Below are 23352 nucleotides of genomic sequence, written 5' to 3' on the forward strand. Positions count from 1 at the left end.
AAACTGCAACCGGAGCCGGAGCCGGAGTTTGGGGCGGGATGGCAGGGGAGGGGTGTAGTCTGCAAGGGAGCGCAGGGGGAGGGGGTGAATCTCGGCCGCGCCCCCTCGGGCGCGAGGCTGGAGTAGCGATTGCTGGAGCCTCGGCGGCCCGCCCCAAGCGCGCCCCACGCCCCAGTGCCCGGCAACTTGGCCGCGCAGATCCAGGACGGGTCTCGCCCTAATTTTTCTCCAGGAGCTGAAGTAAGGGGAGGCCAAGATTCCAAACGCCCCTAAATGCTTCCAAAGGAGAAAGGTAATGGGGGTGGGGAGAGCGCTCCAAAGCCCGACCCCCTGCAAGTTGGCCTCGCCCACTAACCAAATCACTCAACTCCCCTAGCCGGTTGGGTCACTTGGGGGATTTTCCGTCTGAATGTGAATGCTTCTCTCCGAGTGTGTTTTTGAGGGGGAGGGTGTTTTTGCCGCCCGCTCAGGCCACCTCAGTTTCCCCGGAACCGCCTCGAAACCCCATAACTCATGCACCCTGCCGAGGAACCCGAGCCCCAGAGGCCGCGTGAAATTGCAGTGTCTCCGGCCGCTTCCTCCTCCAGACCCGGCGCCGGCCCGGCCTCTCCCGGGGATTTGGTTGGGGGGCGGGGGTGGCTTCCAGCCTGGGAACAGACCCCAAAGCCCGCCTTTTCACTTCCACTCCGGGAGGGGCTCCAGCACCTGTCGCCGTCGCCTCTGCTGCCCCCCAAGGCCGCCTGGGAGAACAGCTGCCTCCCCTTGCACACTGGGGTCGGACCGCGCCGTCGGGGCGGCCAGCGTTCCCACCACAGGCGCTCACTTTCCCAGGCCTTCCGGGCCCGGGCTGTCGCTGGAGAGGAGAAGGAGGGGGACGCAGAGAGGGCACTAGAGGCTGCGTCCCCGAAAGGCATGAACCCTGGGCACCTCCAGCACCAGCTCCAGGATTCTGGCCAGAGGCGGTGGGGCGCACCGCGAGGGGCTGCCCCAAACCCAGCCAGACTCCAGCTGGATCCGACGGGCACCCCCTGGTGCCCAACCGGCGGCAGTGAGGCCCCACACGGCGTTGCATTCCGGATCTTGCCCAGAGAGCCTAATTATCTTCCCCGGAGTTTCAAGCCTGAAGACTTCAAGAACATTTTAACTTTGATTAAGAAAAATTCCACCTCTCACTCCGAGCAAAGATTACTGGCTAAAATTCTTTAAACTTGCCTTGTATTGATCTTCATCCTAGAGGGCCCATTCTCTGGGGAGGCTACCATTCTGGAGGCTACCTTTGCCCTCTTGGCGTTGATCTTGCCCTGACCACTTACATAACAGTCGTAATAGTAATAGCAACATTAACATATACATACATATACCACGTCGTTTGCAAGTGCTCCCTCAACTTAGAGAATGTTTCACTTAACATAAAAATTATGTGACCTAGGGTACTTCACTCTAGTTTACAGAACTGGAAATGTGGAACTACTCCAAGGTCATCCACCCGGTGACAATGCTGAGATGATCAGGTGATCAGAAGAAGGGACTCCGGTTTTTTGCTAGGATTTCGTCTGTCACTCTGAGACTGGAGCTTCCCCTGCTCAGAATCAAACTCCTGTGATAACTGAGCTAACACCACTTAAGGGGCCTTTCATTTTATCACTCATCCACCTTGACCTAGTTAGTCTTCAGGCTCTGGGTCTGAAGAAGGAAACCCTCCTTAGTTTCTTTGTAGAGCAGTCATATTTACTTAAAGGTTGTTGTTTGTATTTACTGAGAAAAGACAGGGAGGCCTTCATTAACTGAAAACTAGCTGTATTTCTTCCTATTATCACCGACCCTAACCCTCCCCTCCCCAACTAGATACCCATGTGTGCTTGCTGGTATCCATTCTTCAATACATTATGCTAAACATCAGGGATGTAAACACTGGATAAAGCTGACAAGTAAGGGGTCATCTCTGTTGGGTGCTGCTCTGACTCAATAAATGAAGGAAGGGAGGCTTTATTTACGAACGCTCTCTGCAGTTACCCAGCATCCCTTTATTTTTCCTTACTCTTAGATGATAACTTTGGTTCTTGTTTTATTGTGAAAGTAATCAAAAGAAGACATCCTTATCTATCTAACACCAATCTGGCCAAATTACCTCCATCCTCACTTATGTATTCTGACTTCCATCTTGTTACAGTGAATTGTCATTGCTGCTATTTAAGCTAAGTGTCACTCTCCCATTCCCATCCCTCACCCCACCCTCACCCCCACCCTCCAGTTCTACACCTCAGTCCATTTCTTTAATTAATTAATTAATTTATTTATTTATTTATTTATGGCTGCATTGGGTCTTCCTTGCTGCATCCGGCCTTCTTTAGTTGTGGTGAGTGGGGGCTACACTTTGTTGCAGTGCGCGGGCTTCTCATTGCTGTGGCTTCTCTTGTTCCGGAGCTTGGGCTGTAGGAGCATGGGCTTCAGTAGTTGTGGCACGCGGGCTCAGTAGTTATGGCACGTGGGCTCTAGAGTGCAGGATCAGTAGTGGTGATGCATGGACTTAGTTGCTCCGTGGCATGTGGGATCTTCTGGGACCAGAGCTCGAACCCGTGTCCCCTGCACTAGCAGGCGGATTCTTAACCACTGCGTCACCAGGGAAGCCCCGTCAGTCCATTTCTTCTTCTTTCTCCTGTATTATCCCCTTTCTCCTGTATTATCAATTTTTCTCTCTACTAGCTCATTCCTATTAGCATACAAGTGTGCTGTAATATCTACCATCTTAAAAAAATAAAACAAAACAAATAAACTTTCTCTGACCACGCCCCTCATGGCCTTCTAGTCCTTTGCTTCTAACTGCTGAAAGATACTCTATTGTGGGAATCCCTATCCTTTATTTGTTCACTACTCCAATGATTGCCTCCAGCTTCCTGCTACCACAAGCGATGCTGCAATAAATATCCTGGTACATACATGTCTCCTTTGGTTCTGTAATAATTTCTTCTGAATATTGAGCTCCACAGTCTCTGGAATATCACACCATTAATAGCGGGATTTCTATATCCCAACCTTCTTGCCAATACTTGACGTTATTTTTATTTATTTATTTTTAAAATTTTATTTATTTTTGGCTGCGTTGGGTCTTTGTTGCCGTCCGCAGGGCTTTCTCTAGTTGTGGCTCTCAGGGGCTGCTCTTCCTTACTGAGTGCAGGCTTCTCATTGCAGTGGCTTCTCTAGAGCACGGGCTCTAGGTACACAGGCTTCAGTAGTTGTAGTATGTGGGTTCAGTAGTTGTGGCGCACGGACTTAGTTTCTCCATGGCATGTGGGATCTTCCCGAGCCAGGACTCGAACCCGTGTCCCCTACATTGGCAGGCAGATTCTTAACCACTGCATCACCAGGGAATTCCTTGACATTACTCAAATTTCCAAGTTGCCATGAATTAAAAATACCTCATTGCCACACACACACACACACACACACACACACACACACACATACACACACACAAAGGGCTTCCCTGGTGGCACAGTGGTTGAAAGTCCACCTACCGATGCAGGGGACACAGGTTCGTGCCCCGGTCAGGGAAGATCCCACATGCCGTGGAGCGGCTGGGCCCGTGAGCCATGGCCGCTGGGCCTGCGTGTCCGGAGCCTGTGCTCCGCAAAGGGAGAGGCCACAACAGTGAGAGGCCCGCGTACCGCAAAAAAAAAAAAAAAAAAAAAAAAAAAAAAAAAAATCTCATTGCATTTCTTTAATGTGTTTGAACATCTCAAATTTTTTCTTACTTTTGGTTTTCCTTTTATGAATTGCCTATTCATTTTCCTTTGCCTATTTTTCTTTTTCTTTTTTTTTTTTTGCGGTACGCGGGCCTCTCACTGTTGTGGCCTCTCCCTTTGCGGAGCACAGGCTCCGGACGCGCAGGCTCAGCGGACATGGCTCACAGGCCCAGCCGCTCCGCGGCATGTGGGATCTTCCCGGACCGGGGCACAAACCCGTGTCCCCTGCATCGGCAGGTGGACTCTCAACCACTGCACCACCAGGGAAGCCCTCCTTTGCCTATTTTTCTATTGAGATTCCCATTTAAAAAAAATTGATTTGTAGCAGGTTATTTTATTCATTTATTTATTTTGGCCGCACCACTTGGCTTGCAGGATCTTATTTCCCCTACCAGGGACTGAAACCAGGCCCCAGCAGTGAAAGTGCCGACTCCTAACCACTGGACTGCCAGGGAATTCCCTGTAGCAGTTTAGTGTATATGTATCTACCATATTAGTCTTTCATTGATTTTAGACATTGCAAATATCTCTTCCTAACTTTTATCATTAGCTGTCAATAATGAAATCCTTAATTTTGGTATAATCTAATTAGTCACTATTATTCTTATGGTTTGTGATCTTGATATATTTAAAGACTTTCCCACCCTGGCAACGATTTATTGAGGTATAATTGAGATATGATTGATATACAATAAACTGCACATATATCAAGTCTACAATGTGATGTTTTGACATACATAACCACAATCAAAATAATGAACATATCCATCACCCAGGAGAATTTCCTTGTGCCTTTTGGCAATTCCTCCTTCCCCATTATCTCTCCCTGCCCCACAACAGCATGTGTATGCCCAGTTGTTCCTGCATCATTTGTTGATAGTAGTAAATTTTTTTTTAATTCATTTATTTTTGGCTGCAGTTGGGTCTTTGTTGCTGCTTGCAGGCTTTCTCTAGTTGCGGCGAGAGGGGGCTACTCCTCGTCGCAGTGCGCGTGTTTCTCATTGCAGTGGCTTCTCTTGTTGTGGAGCATGGGCTCTAGGCGCACGGGCTTCAGTAGTTGTGGTTCACGAGTTCAGTGGCTGTGGCTCGCGGGCTGGAGAGCGCAGGTTCAGTAGTTGTGGCACACGGGCTTAGCTGCTCCACGGCATGTGGGATCTTCCCTGACTAGGGCTTGAGCCCGTGTCCCTTGCTCGAACCTGTGTCCCCTGCATTGGTAGGTGGATTCTTAACCACTGTGCCACTAGGGAAGTCCCGATAGTAGTAAATTTTTAATACTAAAAAATGCTAATACTACATAGTTAGAAAAACTGGGCTTTTGTTTTTTTAAGTTATTTTTTAAGGGAGAAAACTTCAGGGGAGGTATTTTACATACAGAATCCTTTGAAATGGACCTTGTTAAATAAATACTTAGAAGAGGTAAAACGTATATGCCAAGTAAGTTTCATTTAACATAAAGCCCCTGCAGGGACTTCCTTGGCGGTCCAGTGGTTAAGACTCCAGACTTCCACTACAGGGGGTGCTGGTTGGATCCCTGGTGGGGAACTAAGATCCTGAATGCACGCCCGGTGCGGCCCCCGCACCAAAAAACAAAAACAAAAGAGCCCCTGCAAGAGTGATTAATGCAAAAACAAACAAACAGAACCCCACAAACACAATTACAACTAATAAGAACATTAAAAAGATTTCTGGGGACTTCCCTGGCAGTCCAGTGGTTAAGACTCCGTCTTTCCAATGTAGGGGGTGCGGATTTGATCCCTGGTCAGGGAAATAAGATCCCACATGCCTCGGGGCAAAAAAAAAAAAAAAATTCTGGGACTTCCCTGGTGGTGCAGTAGTTAAGAATCTGCCTGCCAATTCAGGGGACACGGGTTCGAGACCTGGTCCAGGAAGATCCCACATGCCGCTGAGCAACTAAGCCCATGCGCCACAACTACTGAGCCTACGCTCTAGAGCCCGGGAACCGCAACTACTGAACCCGAGTGCCACAGCTACTGAAGCCCACGTGCTTAGAGCCCATGCTCTGCAACAAGAGAAGCCACTGTGATGAGAAGCCCATGTACCACAACGAAGAGTAGCCCCTGCTTGCCACAACTAGAGAAAGCCCGTGCGCAGAAACGAAGACCCAATGCAGCCACAAATAAATTAATTAATTAAAATTTATTTTAAAAAAATTTCTGAGTAGAGCATGAATATTACTCAATCAATAGTCGTTATCTTGATCCTAAAACCGGATAGTGAAAATGCATGAAATGAATGTTACTGGTCCATCTTATGTATATGTATATATATACATCTTATACTTATGTGTGTATATACAAGTGTCCTAAGTAAAATACTAGTTAACTTAGTATATTGAAAAATAATTGTCTGGGGCTTCCCTGGTGGCGTAGTGGTTGAGAGTCCGTCTGCCGATGCAGGGGACGCGGGTTCGTGCCCCGGTCCGGGAGGATCCCACATGCCGTGGAGCGGCTGGGCCCGTGAGCCATGGCCGCTGAGCCTGCGTGTCCGGAGCCTGTGCTCCGCAGCGGGAGAGGCTGCAGCAGTGAGAGGCCCGCGTACCGCAAAAAAAAAAAATAAAATAATAATAATCATAATAATAATAATTGTCTGCACACTCCTTTTCTAGTTTCTGAAAAACCTGCATGAAGTAGTAAGAAACTGTTCTTGAAAATCAGTGGAACATATACCTGTAAAGTCATCTGGGTCAAAACTTTTGGTAGGAAAGTCTTTGATTAACATTTTATTTATTTATTTTTCAAACCTTTATTTATTTATTTGTTTGTTTGTTTATGGCTGCTCCGGGCTCATGGCAGTGAAAGCATGGAGTCCTAACCACCGGACTGCCAGGGAAGTCCCTTTGATTAACATTTAATTTCTTTAACGCTTGCTGGTTTTAAATTCCTTCTCGATCCATTTTGCTATTTATATTTTCCCAGAAATTTATCCATTTCACCTAGACTTATAAATTCATTAGTGTATGGTTATTCATAATATCGTTTTGTTTTGTTCTGTTTTGTTTTTTTGGCCACATAGCATGTGGAATATTACCCAGACCAGGGATCGAACCTGTGCCCCCTGCAGTGCAAGTGAGAAGTCTTAACCACTGGACCTCCAGGGAAGTCCAATATTGTTATTTTTTAAAAAATCTGTTGTGGGAGCTTCTGAGTTGGTGAACATGTGGAGATGTGGGGAGAGTGGCACCTGGAGAGAGCATGGAAACTCCCACATACTTTGCCTTATACATCTCTTCCATCAGGCTGCTCCCTGAGTTGTATCCTTTTATAATAAACCAGTAATCTAGTAAGTAACTTTTAAAAAAACTGTTGTGTCAAAATAAACTCAAAATGGCTTAAAGACTTAAATATAAGACATGACACCGTAAAACTCCTAGAAGAGAACATAGGCAAAACATTCTCTGATATAAATCATACCACTGTTGCTTTTTTTTTGGGGCTGCGTTGGGTCTTTGTTGCTGCACACGGGTTTTCACTAGCTGTGGTGAGCAGGGGCTACTCTTTGTGCTTGGGCTTCTCATTGCGGTGGCTTCTTTTGTTGCAGAGCAGGGGCTCTAGGTGCGTGGGCTTCAGTAGTTGCGGCACACAGGCTCAGTAGTTGTGGCTAAAGGGCTCTAGAGCACAGGCTCAGTAGTTGTGGCACACAGGCTTAGTTGCTCCTTGGCATGTGGGATCTTCCTGGACCAGAGCTCGAACCCGTGTCCCCTGCATTGGCAGGCAGATTCTTAACCACTGTGCCACCAGGGAAGTCCCCATACCAATGTTTTGTTAGGTTAGTCTCCCAGGGCAATAGAAATAAAAGTAAAATTAAACAAATAGGACCTAATCAAACTTATAAGCTTTTGCACAGTAAAGGAAAACAAACAAAACGAAAACACAACCTACGGACTGGGAGAAAATATTTGCAAACGATGCTACCAACAAGGGCTTAATTTCCAAAATACACAAACAACTCCTACAGTTCAATAACAACAACAACAACAAACAAAACAAACAAAACCCAATCAAAAAATGAGCAGAAGGGCTTCCCTGGTGGCGCAGTGGTTGAGAGTCCGCCTGCCGATGAAGGGGACACGGGTTCGTGCCCCGGTCCGGGAAGATCCCATATGCCGCGGAGCGGCTGGGCCCATGAGCCATGGCCGCTGAGCCTGCGCGTCCGGAGCCTGTGCTCTGCAACGGGAGAGGCCACAACAGTGAGAGACCCACGTACCGCAAAAAAAAAAAAAAAATGTGCAGAAGACCTAAACTTTTTTTTTTTTTTTTTTGGCTGCACCATGCGGCATATGGGATCTTAGTTCCCTGACCAGGGATCAAACCTGGGCCTTGGCAATGAAAGCGCAGACTCCTAACCACTGGCCCGCCAGGGAATTCCCCCAGAAGACCTAAATAGACATTTCTCCAAAGAAGACATACAGATGGCCAATAGGCACACGAAAAAATGCTAATTATTAGAGAAATGCAAATCAAAACAACGAGGTACCACCTCATACCAGTAAGAATGCCCATCATTAAAAACTCTACAATAAGGGGCTTTCCTGGTGGCGCAGTGGTTGAGAGTACGCCTGCCGTTGCAGGGGACACGGGTTCGTGCCCCGATCTGAGAAGATCCCACATGCCGCGGAGCGGCTGGGCCCGTGAGCCATGGCCGCTGAGCCTGCGCGTCCGGAGCCTGTGCTCCGACCTAATGAAACTTCAAAGCTTTTGCACAGCAAAGGAAACCATAAACAAGACCAAAAGACAGCCCTCAGAATGGGAGAAAATATTTGCAAATGAATCAACTGACAAAGGATTAATCTCTAAAATTTACAGGCAGCTCATGCAGCTCAATAACAAAAAAATAAACAACCCAATCCAAAAATGGGCAGAAGACCTAAATAGACATTTCTCCAAAGAAGATATACAGACTGCCAACAAACACATGAAAGAATGCTCAACATCATTAATCATTAGAGAAATGCAAATCAAAACTACAATGAGATATCATCTCACACCAGTCAGAATGGCCATCATCAAAAAATCTAGAAACAATAAATGCTGGAGAGGGTGTGGAGAAAAGGGAACACTCTTGCACTGCTGGTGGGAATGTGAATTGGTACAGCCACTATGGAGAACAGTATGGAGGTTCCTTAGAAAACTACAAATAAAACTACCATATGACCCAGCAATCCCACTACTGGGCATATACCCTGAGAAAACCATAATTCAAAAAGAGTCATGTACCAAAATGTTCATTGCAGCTCTATTTACGATAGCCCGGAGATGGAGACAACCTAAGTGCCCATCATCGGATGAATGGATAAAGAAGATGCGGCACATATATACAATGGAATATTACTCAGCCATAAAAAGAAACGAAATTGAGCTATTTGTAATGAGGTGGATAGACCTAGAGTCTGTCATACAGAGTGAAGGAAGTCGGAAAGAGAAAGACAAATACCGTATGCTAATACATATACATGGAATTTAAGAAAAAAAAAATGTCATGAAGAACCTAGGGGCAAGACAGGAATAAAGAGACCTACCAGAGAATGGACTTGAGGATATGGGGAGCGGGAAGGGTAAGCTGTGACAAATCGAGAGAGAGGCATGGACATATATACACTACCAAACGTAAGGTAGATAGCTAGTGGGAAGCAGCCACATAGCACAGGGAGATCAGCTCGGTGCTTTGTGACTGCCTGTAGTGGTGGGATAGGGAGGGTGGGTGGGAGGGAGACACAAGAGGCAAGAGATATGGGAACATATGTATATGTATAACTGATTCACTTTGTTATAAAGCAGAAACTAACACACCATTGTAAAGCAATTATACTCCAATAAAGATGTAATAAATAAATAAATTAAATTAAATTAAATTTTAAAAAAGTTAGTATTTCACCCTCTGGAGAGCAAGTGTCTTACCAAAAGGCATCTGACATACTTGCCACTTCCTGCTCAACCAGTCCAATTTACATGTTATCAATATAGCAGATCAGTATAATGATGTTCTGAGAGATGTACAGCTGGTCAGGTCTCTTTAGACTATTTTCTGACAGAGGGCAGGAGATTTAACATAGCCTTGGGGCAAGACCGTAATTGCATATTGTTGCCTTTTCCAAGTGAATGTGAACTATATTTGTTCTCCTTTCTAATAGGAATGGAAAAGAATGTGTTTGCCAGAGCAATGGTTGCATACCATGTAGTTGAGCCCTAGTTATTTTTCTGCTCTAGCAATGATACCACATGTGGCAAAGCAGCTGCAATTAGAGCTAGTAGTTGGTTGAGTTTGCAGTAGTTCACTATAATCCTCCAGGATCTATTGTTTTTTTTGCAGGGACCAGATTGGCGAATTAAATTAAGATACAAGGGGGACCATTACCTTTGCGTCCTTTAGATCTTTGTTGTCCAGTATGGTAGCCCTACCCATAGGCATCCATTTCGAGAAGTCAGAAAAAGAGAAAAAAACCCAAAGAAAGTAGAGGAAAGTAAATAATAAAGATAAGAGCTGAAACTGGGACTTCCCTGGTGGTCCAGTGGTAAAGAATCTGCCTTCCGATGCCAGAGACGCGGGTTCGATCCCTGGTCAGGGAACTAAGATCCCACATGCCATTGGGCAATTAAGCCCGGGTGCCAAAACTAGGGAGAGAAAACTGTCACGCCACAACTAGAGAGAAGCCCATGTGCCACAATGAAAGATCTCACAAGCCGCAACGAAGATCCCATATGCTGCAGCTAAGACCCAACCACAGTCAAGAATAAACTAAATTAATTTTTTAAAAAAAGAGCTGAAACTAACGAAATACAAAATAAATATGCAGTGTTGAAGATCAACAAAGCTAAGTTTGTTCCAATATCAGGAATAAAAAAGGAGACTTCCTCTAGATTCTACAGATAACAAGAGGATATTATAAGTAACTTTATTAAATTTTAAAAATTGGTTGAAATAGAAACATTCTTAGGAAAACAAAACTTACCTAAACTGATCAAAGAAGTAATAAAAAATTCTGAATGGTTCTGTATCTATTAAAGAAATTGAGTACATAATATAAAAACTTTCCCACAAGAAAATTCTAGACCCCAATAGATGTACTAGTGAATTATTCCATTTAGGGACGATCTTACAAAAACTTTTCTAGATAACAGAAAAAAGGAAACAATTTCCCATTCATTTTATGAGACAATATAACCTGAACAAATTTATTAAGAAATAGGAGGGCTTCCCTGGTGGCACAGTGGTTGAGAGTCCCCCTGCCGATGCAGGGGACACGGGTTTGTGCCCCGGTTTGGGAAGATCCCACGTGCCGCGGAGCGGCTGGGCCAGTGAGCCATGGCCGCTGAGCCTGCGCGTCCGGAGCCTGTGCTCCGCAACGGGAGAGGCCACAGCAGTGAGAGGCCTGCGTCCCACCAAAAAAAAAAAAAAAAAAAAGGAAAATTACAGGCCCATCTCTCATTAACTTTGATGCAAAATATTAGCTACACAAAATATTAGCAAACAGAATCCATTGATAGGCTAAAATTATAAAACACTGTAGTCAGGTTGGGTTTATTTCAGTAATTCCAGTGTGGTTTAACACTAGAAAACCAAATAATATAATTTACTACATTAACAGTATAAAGGAGAAAAATCAGGTAATCCTCTCTATGAATGCAGAAAAACTATTTGATAAAATGCAACACCCATTGATGATTTTTGCAAAAACATGGGAATTCCCTGGCAGTCCAGTGATTAGGACTTGGTGCTTTCACTGCTGAGGCCCCGGTTCAATCCCTGGTCGGGGAACTAAGACCCTGTAGGCTGTGCAGCCAAAAAATAAATTTTAAAATTAAAAATTAAAAAAAATAACAAACTAGGAATAGATAAGAACTTTAAAAAATTTGATAGAGGGTACTTACCAAAAATCTACAGCAAATATCATACCTAATGATACAAACCTTGAAAACATTGGGGGCTTCCCTGGTGGTCCAGTGGTTCAGACTCCATGCTCCCACTGCAGGGGGCACGGGTTCGGTTTCTTTCTTTCTTTTTTTTTTTTTTTTTTTTTTTGTTTCGTCGGGCCTCTCACTGTAGTGGCCTCTGCCGTTGTGGAGCACAGGCTCCGGACGCGCGGGCTCAGCAGCCATGGCTCACGCGCCCAGTCCCCCCGCGGCATATGGGATCTTCCCGGACCGGGGCACGAACCCGTGTTCCCTGCATCGGCAGGCAGACTCTCAACCACTGCACCACCAGGGAAGCCCTCTTTTTTTTAAGAGAGAACAACATTCTATCTATCTAGATATTTATTTATTTATTTATTTATTTATTTTTGGCTGCATTGGGTCTTTGTTGCTGCACTCAGGCTTTTTTTAGTTGTGGCGAGGGGGGCTACTCTTCGTTGTGGTGCGCAGGCTTCTCATTGCTGTGGCTTCTGTTGTTGCGGAGCACGGGCTCTAGGCACGCGGGATTCAGTAGTTGTGGCTCGTGGGCTGTAGAGCACAGGCTCAGTAGTTGTGGTGCATGGGCTTAGTTGCTCCGCAGCATGTGGGATCTTCCCCGACCAGGGCTCGAACCTGTGTACCCTGCATTGGCAGGCGGATTCTTAACCACTGTGCCACTAGGGAAGTCCCACCTTCCGTTTGACCCCTGGTTGGGGTAACTAAGATTCCTGCATGCCGTATGGTGCTGCCAAAAACAAACAAACAAGCAAACAAAAACAACCTTGCAAACATTATGCTAAGTGAAAGAAAGCCTGGCATAAAAGATCATATTGTTTGATCCCTTTTATATAAATTATCCAGAATAGATAAATCCATAAAAACAGAAAGATTGGAGTTGCCAGGGCTAGGGATAGAGTGGTACAGGGAGTAACTGCTTACAGATATGGGGTTTTATTTGGGGGTGATGAAAACATTTTAGAACTACATAGAAGTGGTGGTTGCACAATATTTTGAATGAATGGAATGACCCCGATTGTAATTTTCTTTTCTTGTGATGTCTTTTTCTGGCTTTGGTATTGGGGTAATGTTGGCCTCATAGAATGAGTTAGGGAATTTCTTCTTCTCTCACCTTCTCCTTTTTCTTCTTCCTTCTCTTCTTAAGAGTTTGAGAAGCACTGATTTCAGTTTTAAAAATGTGTGGTAGATTTTACCAGTGAAGCCTAGTCCTGGACATTTTTTCAGTTGGGAGGGTTTTGGTTACTGATTCAATATCTCTACTTGTTATGGGTAGGTTCAGACTTTTTATTTCTTCTTGAGTCAGTTTTGGTAATTCCTGTGTTCCATGGATTTGCTCATTTCATCTAGGTAATCTAATTTATTGGTGTACAATTGTTCACAGTATTCTCTTACAGTCCTTTTATTTCTGTAAGGTTGGTAGTAATGGCTCCACTTTTATTTCTGATTTTAGTTATTTGTGTCTCTCTTTTTCTTAGACTAAAGGTTTGTCAATTTTGTTCTTTTCAAATAATTAACTTTGGGATTCACTTATTCTCTCCATTATTTTTCTTTTTTTAAAAAAATAAGTATTTATTGGGCTTCCCTGGTGGCACAGTGGTTGAGAGTCCGCCTGCCGATGCAGGGGACACGGGTTTGTGCCCCGGTCCGCGAAGATCCCACGTGCCGCAGAGCGGCTGGGCCTGTGAGCCATGGCCGCTGAGCCTGCGCGTCCGGAGCCTGTGCTCTGCAACGGGAGAGGCCACAACACTGAGAGGCCCGCGTACCGCAAAAAAAAAAATTAAAAAATAAAATAATAATAATAAAAACACAAAATCTCTTTTTTTTTTAGCTACACCACACCGGCTTTCGGGATCTTCGTTCCCCAACCAGGGATGGAACCTGGGCCCCAGCAGTGAAAGCGCTGAGTCCTAACCACTGGGCCACCAGGTAATTCCCCCAAATTTCTTTTTAAAAAGTAAAAAATCTGGACTTCCCTGGCGGTCCAGTGGTTAAGGCTCCATGCTCCCAATGCAGGGGGCATGGGGAAGATCCCTGGTCAGGGAAGATCCTGCACACTGCGCGGCACAGCCAAAAAAAAAAAAAAAAAAAATTATATCTATATCTCTCTATATATATGTGAAAAATCTGTTTACATATGTTTAAAGTTTATCTTGAAGGATATGCAAGAAACTGCCTATAAGAAGGGGAACTGAATGCAAGACATCACTGTATATCCTTTTGTACTTTGTTTTGTTCATGTTTTATGTAGTCAAAAAATAAAATAATTGGAAAGGAAAGAAGGAAAGAAGAAAGGAAGGAAGGAAAATCATCAGACCAATTATATTTCTCTGTAACTTCTATCAAGTAGGCCTCATTCTATCCTCTGGTTAATCCCTCTTCTATGTCACAACTCTTCAGATATTTGACGATGTCTCTCTTTTCCCCTTTCGTTTTCTTTTCTCCAGCCAAGTGTCTCCAGGTCCTCCCACCGTTCTTCAAGTGACTCGCTTAACAATCTCTTCTTTATTGCCCCTGTCTCTCTTGGTTATACATGGTCCAGTTTGTTAAAGTGTGTAGCCCAAGACTGAATATCAGATGACAGATGGGGCTATCACTTAGCACATCCTGAACACTATGTCTATTAATGGAGCCAAAGCCCAAATTAAATGACCCAGCAATTCCATTTCTGGTTATATACCCAATAGAAATGAAAACATATGTTCCCACCAAAACTTGTACACGAATATTTTTTACAGCATTATTTATACTAGCCAAAAGATGGTGAAGGAAATCAGAATATATCATCTCAAAATATGCCTCTTTGAGAAAAAAGAAATTATTTTGAGCTGAAGGCAATTAAAAACAGCAAACACAGAAACTTCCCTGGTGGTCCAGTGGCTAAGACTCCATGCTCCCAATGCAGGGGGCCTGGGTTTGATCCCTGGTCAGGGAACTAGATCCCACATGCCGCAACTAAGACCCGGCACAGCCAAATAAATAAATAAATATTAAAAAAAGAAAAAGAATAAAGCAAACACAGAAAAAGCTTTCTCTCTCTACACTCCTCCTTTTCTGCCTGAAGGCAGGATATAAATTCTCCTTTACTAGAGACACTCTAGACGCTTAGCAGCCCAGAGAAGGCACCAGAGAAATCTGCAAACAAACCTCACTCCATTAGTTTCCTCCCATATATTTACCTTCCCACAGTTGGCCACCCTTAGAAGCCTAAAACCCTTTTCCTTTATTTATTTATATATTTTTAATTGGGGGTAGAGTTGCTTTACAATGTTGTGTTAATCAGCTATAATGTTTACAATGTTAAGTGAATCAGCTTTATGTATACATATATCCCCTCTTTTTTGGATTTCCTTCCCATTTAGGTCACCACAGAGCATTAAGGAGAGTTCCCTGTGCTATACAGCAGGTTCTCATTATAAAACCCTTTTCCTTTGTCCTATCATTTCTCCACAACTTTATTGTTTTTTTCTTGAAGATGCCATGTTAGCCAGAGTTCTAAGTCATTGCTTCGAGTTACTCTTCGTTGAAGTTTCTCATGTGTGATATGCACTTGCATGTGTTAATAAACTTGTTTGTTTTTCTCTCGTTAATCTATCCTTTTGTTAAAGAGCCCTAGCTGAGGACCTAAGATGGATAGAGGTAAATTTCTACCTACCCTACAATGGAAACAACCCAAATGTCTATCAACAGAAAATGGATAAACCAAATGTGGTGTATCCAGACAATTGAATATTATTTGCCCATAAAAAGAATGGAGTATTTATAAATGCTACAATTTCAATGAACCTTGAAAACATTATGCTAAATGAAAGAAGTCAGTCAGAAAGGGCCACATATTATATAATTGTATTTTAATGAAAGTCCTGAAAAGGGTAATCTATAGAGACAGAAAGTAGATTAGTGGTTGCTTAGGGCTAGGAAAGGGATGACTGGGGGTAGGAGGATGATAGCGAATAGGTATGAGGTTTCTTTTTCAGGTGATGGAAATGTTCTAAAATTGACTGTAGTGATGGTTGCACATATCTGTGAATATATTAAAAACCACTGAATTGTACACTTTTAATGAGTTAATTATATCATACGTGAATTATATCTCAATGTGAATTTTAAAAACAAAATACTTTTGTTTTTAAAAAAAGTAAATTAACATTTTTGGTTAGTTTCATCATAGTGTCACTTCATATAGTGTTGCTGTTACACAAGCTATTATTTTTTCTTAATTGGACTATAGTTGATTTATAATACTGTGTTAATTTCATGCGTACAGCAAAACATTTTAGTTATACATATATATATTCTTTTTCAGGTTATTTTCCATTATAGGTTATTATAAGATATTGAATATAGTTCTGTGTGCTATAAAATAAATCCTTATTGTTTATTTTGTATATAGCACTATGTATCTGTTAATCCCATACTCCTCATTTATCCCTCCCCCACTTTCCCCTTTGGAATAAGTTTGTTTTCTATGTCGGTGAGTGTTTCTGTTTTGTAACTAAGTTCATTTGTATTAGTTTTTAGATTCCACGTATGTGATATCACATAATATTTATCTTCCACAAGCTGTTATTAAACCAGCCTATCCTTGTTCATCAGTTATGAACTGGGGGCCTGAATGAATGAGCTTTCATTTACCTCGGCTAATTATCATCTCTTTGAGATTCATCCTTCTTCTGGCCATTCTATTGCCTTTTGGATTCTGATTATGTTTTCCACTGTGCAAGCTATCTGAAAATCAGATCACTATAATTCACTTTTTATTCATCATTTATATTCAAATGCTGGACTATTCCCATGGATTCTTATCTTGTCTCCAGTTTTGTCTCCCACAATCCATTCTCTTTACTGAAGTTTGTGATGCTAAAAAAACCAACAGGGCTTCCCTGGTGGTGCAGTGGTTGGGAGTCCGCCTGCCGATGCAGGGGACACGGGTTCGTGCCCTGGTCTGGGAAGATCCCACATGCCACGGAGCGGCTGGGCCCGTGAGCCATGGCCGCTGAGCCTGCGCGTCCGGAGCCTGTGCTCCGCAAAGGGAGAGGCCACAACAGTGAGAGGCCCGTGTACCGCAAAAAAAAAACAAGAACCAGAAATTTGGGACTTTCCTGGTGGCGCAGTGGTTAAGAATCCGCCTGCCAATGCAGGGGACACAGTTTCAATCCCTGGTCCAGGAAGATCGCACATGCTGAGGAGCAACTAAGCCCATGTGCCACTACTACTGAGCCTGCGTGCCACAACTACTGAAGCTCAGGCGCCTAGAGCCCATGCTCTGCCACCAGAGAAGCCACTGCAATGAGAAGCCCGCGCACCGCAACGAAGAGTAACCCCTGCTCGCCGCAACTAGAGAAAGCCCGCGCACAGCAACGAAGACCCAAGGCAACCAAAAATAAATAAATAAGTGTATTAAAATTTAAAAATCTGTATTAAAAAACCCAGAAATTTCATCAGACCACTCCCTTGCTTAAAATCTTTTAAAGGATTTTCATTGCCTTCAGGATAAAGGGCAAACTCCTTAACTGGCTTACAAGGCCCTACACTGATGTGGCCCAATCTTCCAGCTTTATCTCTTACCACTTCTCTACCCGGCTTTGTGTATCTGCCATAAACTGACCCTTTTCTCTCAACTTCGAAATAAGCTGCTTTTTGTGGAGCATTTTTCTTTCACCAAATATTTACTGAGCCCCAACTATATTTCCAGGTGCTGTTCCTGAGCTCTCATGGAACTTACATTCTTTTTTTTCTATATATATATACGTTTATTTATTTGTATTTTTATTTATTTTTGGCTGCGTTTGGTCTTTGTTGCTGTGTGTGGTCTTTCTCTAGTTGCCGCGAGCAGAGGCTACTCTTCCTTGCGGTGCGCGGGCTTCTCATTGCGGATCACGGGCTCTAGGCGTGAGGGCTTCAATAGTTGTGGCTCCCGGGCTCTAGAGTGCAGGCTCAGCAGCTGTGGCGCATGAGCTTAGTTGCTCCGCAGCATATGGGATCTTCCCCCACCAGGGCTCGAACCTGTGTTCCCTGCATTGGCAGGTGGATTCTTAATGACTGCACCACCAGGGAAGTCCCACGGGCAACATTTATAACAAAATTAGATGACAAGGTATCCCCACAAACCCCAAAATACAAGCAATGAGAATGAACACCGAAAGTCACAGGACCTGCTTGTTACGGGTGTCTATGCTCGAGAGAGCAGAGGAAGCAACCGAAATATGAGAACAGGAGGAGCTCCAAACAGAAAGCCTGGCAGACCAATCTGACAATGGCAGGTGAAACTGAGAGAGGTTTTGCCCCCCCCCGCCAGTGGCAGGTGAAGACAAGGGCCTGTGCATGTCAGTAAGGACTAAAGAGTCTGGAGTAACTTCACCCGCTTTGAACTCTCCAAACTGATTATCCAGGGCTTCCTTTCAGGATAGGCCCCATACTGAAGAAACAGGCCCCATCCAGGGCTTCCTTTCAGGATAGGCCCCATACTGATGAGAGAGGAATCAAAGTTGAGCAGGACAGGGACAACAGAGACAAAGGAAGAGAAGGTCCGGAGAAAAGTAGGGTGCGGTACGAAGCTGGAAATCTCAGACAGCAAGCCACTATATTTCTGAACACTACTCAAAGCAGCAGAAGAGGGAGCTCTGTCTAGATAGGAAAGCTATCTGAACAAATCCTTCAAAATATTATATTCAGGTAAAAATGAGCAACAGAAAGTAACAAGTTAAATCCTATACAAAATTTCTGTAAGAAAAAAGAGAATCAGAAACAGAAAAGCATCCCTACAGACAAAGAAAGCATGCCAGAGAAATAGGTTCACAAAATGGATGAAATTAACATCAAAAATGCTTAAAGTGGTAGAACTCGAGGAAAAATTAGAGTAAAAGAAAAAACATTTTAGAAATGAAGACTAGGGAATTCCCTGGCGGTCCAGGGGTTAGGATTCTTCACTTTCACTGCTGAGGGCCTGGGTTCAATCCCTGGTCGGGGAACTAAGATCTTGCAAGCCACACAGAGAGGCCAAAAAAAAAAAAAAAAAAGACTAAACTATGAGGAATACGATGAGAAAATAAACACAATAAATAATGCCTTACAAAAAGATGAAAAAGAGGTAAATTTTTAAAGTAAAAAGAAATGAAGTTAAGAGGATTTAAGAGAAAATGATAATATTAAAGACAGAAAAGGAAGATATTATAAAATCCTTGGCTCATATTTTCTTTTCTTTCTTTTTTTTTTTTGGCTTAAATGACAACCTTTTATTTCTCATCGTTCTGGAGGGTGAGTCTAAGATCAAGCCTGTGTAGATCCCGTGTTTGAGGAGGACCCACTTCCTGGCTTATAGACAGCCACCTTCTCCCTGTATCCTCACATAGCTGAGAGAGAGAGGAAGCAAAGTCTCTCCTGTCTCTTCTTATAAGGGCACTAATCTCATCTTGAGGGCTCCACCCTAATGACCCAATCACCTGCCAAAGGCCTCATCTCCAAATATCCTTAGGTAACTTTCTTTGAGTGTCTTCATGGACCCCACTAACAGGTTAATAGAAATCTCTGAAAAAGAAAAACAAAGCAAGGGGACAGAAAAAAACCACCAAATACTACTCAAGAAAACTTTTTCTAAAATTAAAAATTTCAAAACTACATATTAAAAGAATATAGACGATACTTAAAAACATTGACCTAGAATCACCAACACCAAGACATATTCTAATAAAATGACTAGACTTATAGGAAAAAAAAAAATCCATGACCAGACAAAAAGAGTATGATTCATAAGGGACAAGTTAGATAATTATGAGACTTTCTGACAGCAGTGCTTTATGTAAGAAAAAAATGAAGTTGACATATTTTCAATATTCAAGAAAAGTACATGTGAGCTAAAGCAAACTAACCTTCAACTATAATGGCCACAGACAAATTTTTACCAATATGCAGGAACTTGGGAGTATTGTTCCCATGAGTCTTTCCGAAGAAATCCACTAGCAAATGCACTTCAGACAACCAAACTTCCTAGAGAGACATCAACATAAGGGTTGTGAGTGAACATTGTAATATTATTTATTTGCAGAACCGAGACTGAATAAAGGTTAAAAGAGAGAGTATAGTAGTATGTAATGACCATATGATCTGACAATGTAGATACTATAACCATAAAAAATGGGAGGAGAATGGGGATGGCATTCACAAAAAATTTTTTTACTCTGTTTTCAGTAATCATAATTGGTGGAGGTAGTATTGCTGGTGTATTCTGAGACTGTTTAATGTGTAATGTGGGGTAAAGCAAATGAGTAATTATGAAATATTCTAATTCTCTATTTCTGTGCCCTTAAGAACCATGATTATTATTATTATTTGGTTTATAGAGATTTATTAAAATTGAAAGTTGTTTGATCTTCTGTCCCATGAGCATCCATCCAGCTGCCTGTCAACTAGTAAGCTGCAAGATTGCTGCTGTCATTAATGCCTTCGAAATCTTCAGGGTAAGAGCGGGTCTGCCTTTGCTTGAAACTCCTTGTTCCATGCCTTGTAGCCAACCCAACTCTTCACACCTTTATATAAAAGGTCTCCAAAACCTGCACTCCAAGCAAGTCATCCACAGATGAAAACATATACCCACTAGCAAAACAAAAAATTCATCCAGACACATCAAAGACACAAGTCTTCAACTTCCAGCTAATTCTGCCTGATGCCTGTTTAGTGCCTGTTTGTCTGTGGCTAGAGTGTGAAGCATGTGCTTTAGAACCTGGGAAGAAACAGCATCATGTAAACTTAGGGGCAATCGCTAAGAAGGAGCACTTTTTTTTTTTTTCTTTGCTGTGCTGCACAGCTTGCAGGGATCTCAGTTTCCCAGTGAGGGATTGAACCCAGGCCCCGGCTGTGAAAGTACCAAATCCTAACCATTAGACCACCAAGGAACTCCCAAAGAACCACAATTTTTGATGGAAGAAAGAAAATATAGATTTTTTTTGGTAGTTTTCTAGTTCTAAATTTGAACTAGAAAAGTCAGTATGAACACTATACATACATAGCTTTGTCCACTGAGAAGACCTAGAGTGACCAACACGATAGTAATGAGTTTTCCTAGTTCATGGTGCTCTCTAACGGCCATTATTTTTAAATTTATTTATTTATTTTTGTCTGTGTTGGGTCTTCATTGCTGCGCGTGGGCTTTCTCTAGTTACAGGGAGCAGGGGCTACTCTTCGTTGCAGTGCGAGGGCTTCTCATTGCAGTGGCTTCCCTTGTTGCGGAGTATGGGCTCTCGGCATGCGGGCTTCAGTTAGTTGTGGCACATGGGCTCAGTAGTTGTGGCTCATGGGCTCTAGAGTGCAGGCTCAGTAGCTGTGGCGCAGGGGCTTAGTTGCTCTGCAGCATGTGGGATCTTCCCAGACCAGGGCTCTAACCTGTGTCCCCTTGCATTGGCAGGCAGATTCTTAACCACTGTGCCACCAGGGAAGTCCTCTAATGGCCATTTCCCATTAAAGAAACCAAAATTTTTGGAGAAGTAGGTGAGACTGCTGGATGCTCGGGAAATAGTAGGATCTATGGATTGGAGGTGAATGTGAAGGAGACAAACTATTGAGGTAAGCATGGTTGAGCCAGTGACCTGAAGGTGAGGTGGTTATTGGAGAGCTAAGTTTGAGGTTTCTAAGATGGCACAGTTTTTTGGTGATGCCAAGGTCTAAGTTATGACTGGTGGGATAGAGGAAAGATCATGGAGGGCAAGGTGATCAAGAAACTGAGAAGTCAGAGTATTAGATGGGAGATCCAAATGGATGTTGAGGGCACTAAGAATAATGAAAGAGGATGGTCTGCAGAAGACGACAGTGAATCAGGAGCTGAAGTTTTCAGTGAGTAAGAGTCAGTGACCTGAGGGGCGAACAAGAGCATCATGGAGGGAGAGGGCGTCAGAGCCTGACTGAGTGAGTCTGTAAAGAGCAGAGGGGTTGCCAGCAGAAGGGAGTAGTGGGTGGTCTGTAAGACATTAAGGAGCAAATGGGACACCACCCCAACCCCCTGCCCCTGAGTTATTTGGAGTATGAGAGAAACCTGGAGAAGGCAGCCAGCAAAAAGGTGTGCTCTGGACAGACACAGGTAGGTTTCAGTTAAGGTCAAGAGACAAAGGAGTCTTCTGAGGGTGCTCATCACAAAGTGGGGATTCAGAAGAGCACAGAGGAGGGAGTTAGAGCAGAGGGAACAGGCTGGGACTGTGGTGGGGCAAGGAGGCATACAGCAGTGTTGGACTGAATGGGGAGAAGGAAGGGAGGGAGGGAGGGAGGAAGGAAGGAAGGAAGGAAGGAAAGAAGGGAGAGAGGGAAGGAGGAAGGAAGGAAGGAGGGAAGGGAGAGAGAGAGGGAGGGAGAGAGGCAGGGAGGGAAGGGAGAGAGGGAGGGAGGGAGGGAGGGAGGAAGGAAGGAAGGAAGGGAGGAAGGAAGGGGAGATATGATGGGATTGTTCCAGATGGTCTCTTTATGGAGAAAGACATTTCTTCTTAAACAGCTTTATTGGGGCATAATTGACATACAATGAACTGCCTATGTTTAAAGGGGTCAGTTTGAGAAAAGCCTTCAGCTAGAATGACAGCCCCATGTCCTGAGCAGAGGGGAGCTCCCAGAGTCCTCACTGCAGTCAGTCCTCTGGACCACGTAGTTTATGCCAGGGTCATTCCCTTGTTTTTCTTTTTTAAATATTTATTTATTTATTTATTTAGGCCATGCCAGGTCTTAGTTGTGGCACGCGGGATCTTCGTTGCAGCATGCGGACTCTCAGTTGCAGCATGCATGTGGGATCTATTTCCCTGACCCGGGATCGAACCAGGCCCCCTGCATTGGGAGTGCAGAGTCTTACCCACTGGACCAACAGGGAAGTCCCTCCCTTGTTCTAATTGTGTTTTTTGTTTATTGTTTTTTTAAATTGTTTTGTTTTTTTTTGTGGTACGCGGGCCCCTCACTGTTGTGGCCTCTCCCATTGTGGAGCACAGGCTCAGGACGCGTAGGCTCAGCGACCATGGCTCATGGGCCCAGCCGCTCCGCGGCATGTGGGATCTTCCCGGACCAGGGCACGAACTCATGTCCCCTGCATCGGCAGGCGTACTCTCAACCACTGCGCCACCAGGGAAGCCCTGTTTTTTTTTTAATTTAAAAAAAAATTTTGGCTGCGTTGGGTCTTTGTTGCTGCGTGCGAGCTTTCTCTAGTTGCGGTGAGTGGGGCCTACTCTTCGTTGCGGTGCGCGGGCTTCTCATTGTGGTGGTTTCTCTTGTTGCAGAGCACGGGCTTCAGTAGTTGTGGCTCCTGGGCTCTAGAGCGCAGGCTCAGTAGCTGTGGTGCACAGGCTTAGTTGCTCCGCGGCATGTGGGATCTTCCTGGACCAGGGCTCGAACTCATGTCCCCGGCATTGGCAGGCAGATTCTTAACCACTGCGCCACCAGGGAAGCCCCCATTTCATACTTTTGACATCTAGAACTGTAAGATAATAAATCTGTGTTGTTTTAAGCTTTGTGGTAATTTGTTACAGCAACCGTGGGAACTAACAAAACAGTCCACGACCTGAAACCTTCCTATGTGACCTCAGACATCATTCACTGATTCAGTGCCATGCACTGTTCTAAACACTGAGTAAATAGTAGTAAAACGAGATAAGGCCTCTGCCCTCAAGGAGCTTACATTCTAGGGAGGGTAGACAGTCAACAGACAACTCAAGAAATAACTGCAG

At 44.0% G+C, this 23352-nt stretch overlaps 1 non-coding gene across 1 annotated transcript; it reads right to left on the minus strand.

The window, feature by feature from the left end:
* Positions 1–22433: 22433 nt before the first annotated feature.
* On the minus strand, positions 22434–22505 carry TRNAG-CCC (transfer RNA glycine (anticodon CCC)). Its single transcript has one exon. It is a non-coding gene; the product is annotated as a tRNA-Gly (tRNA).
* Between the last annotated feature and the right edge of the window lie 847 nt (positions 22506–23352).

Source organism: Lipotes vexillifer, unplaced genomic scaffold, assembly GCF_000442215.2.
Source record: "Lipotes vexillifer unplaced genomic scaffold, Lipotes_vexillifer_v1.1 scaffold387, whole genome shotgun sequence".
NCBI lineage: Eukaryota > Metazoa > Chordata > Mammalia > Artiodactyla > Lipotidae > Lipotes > Lipotes vexillifer.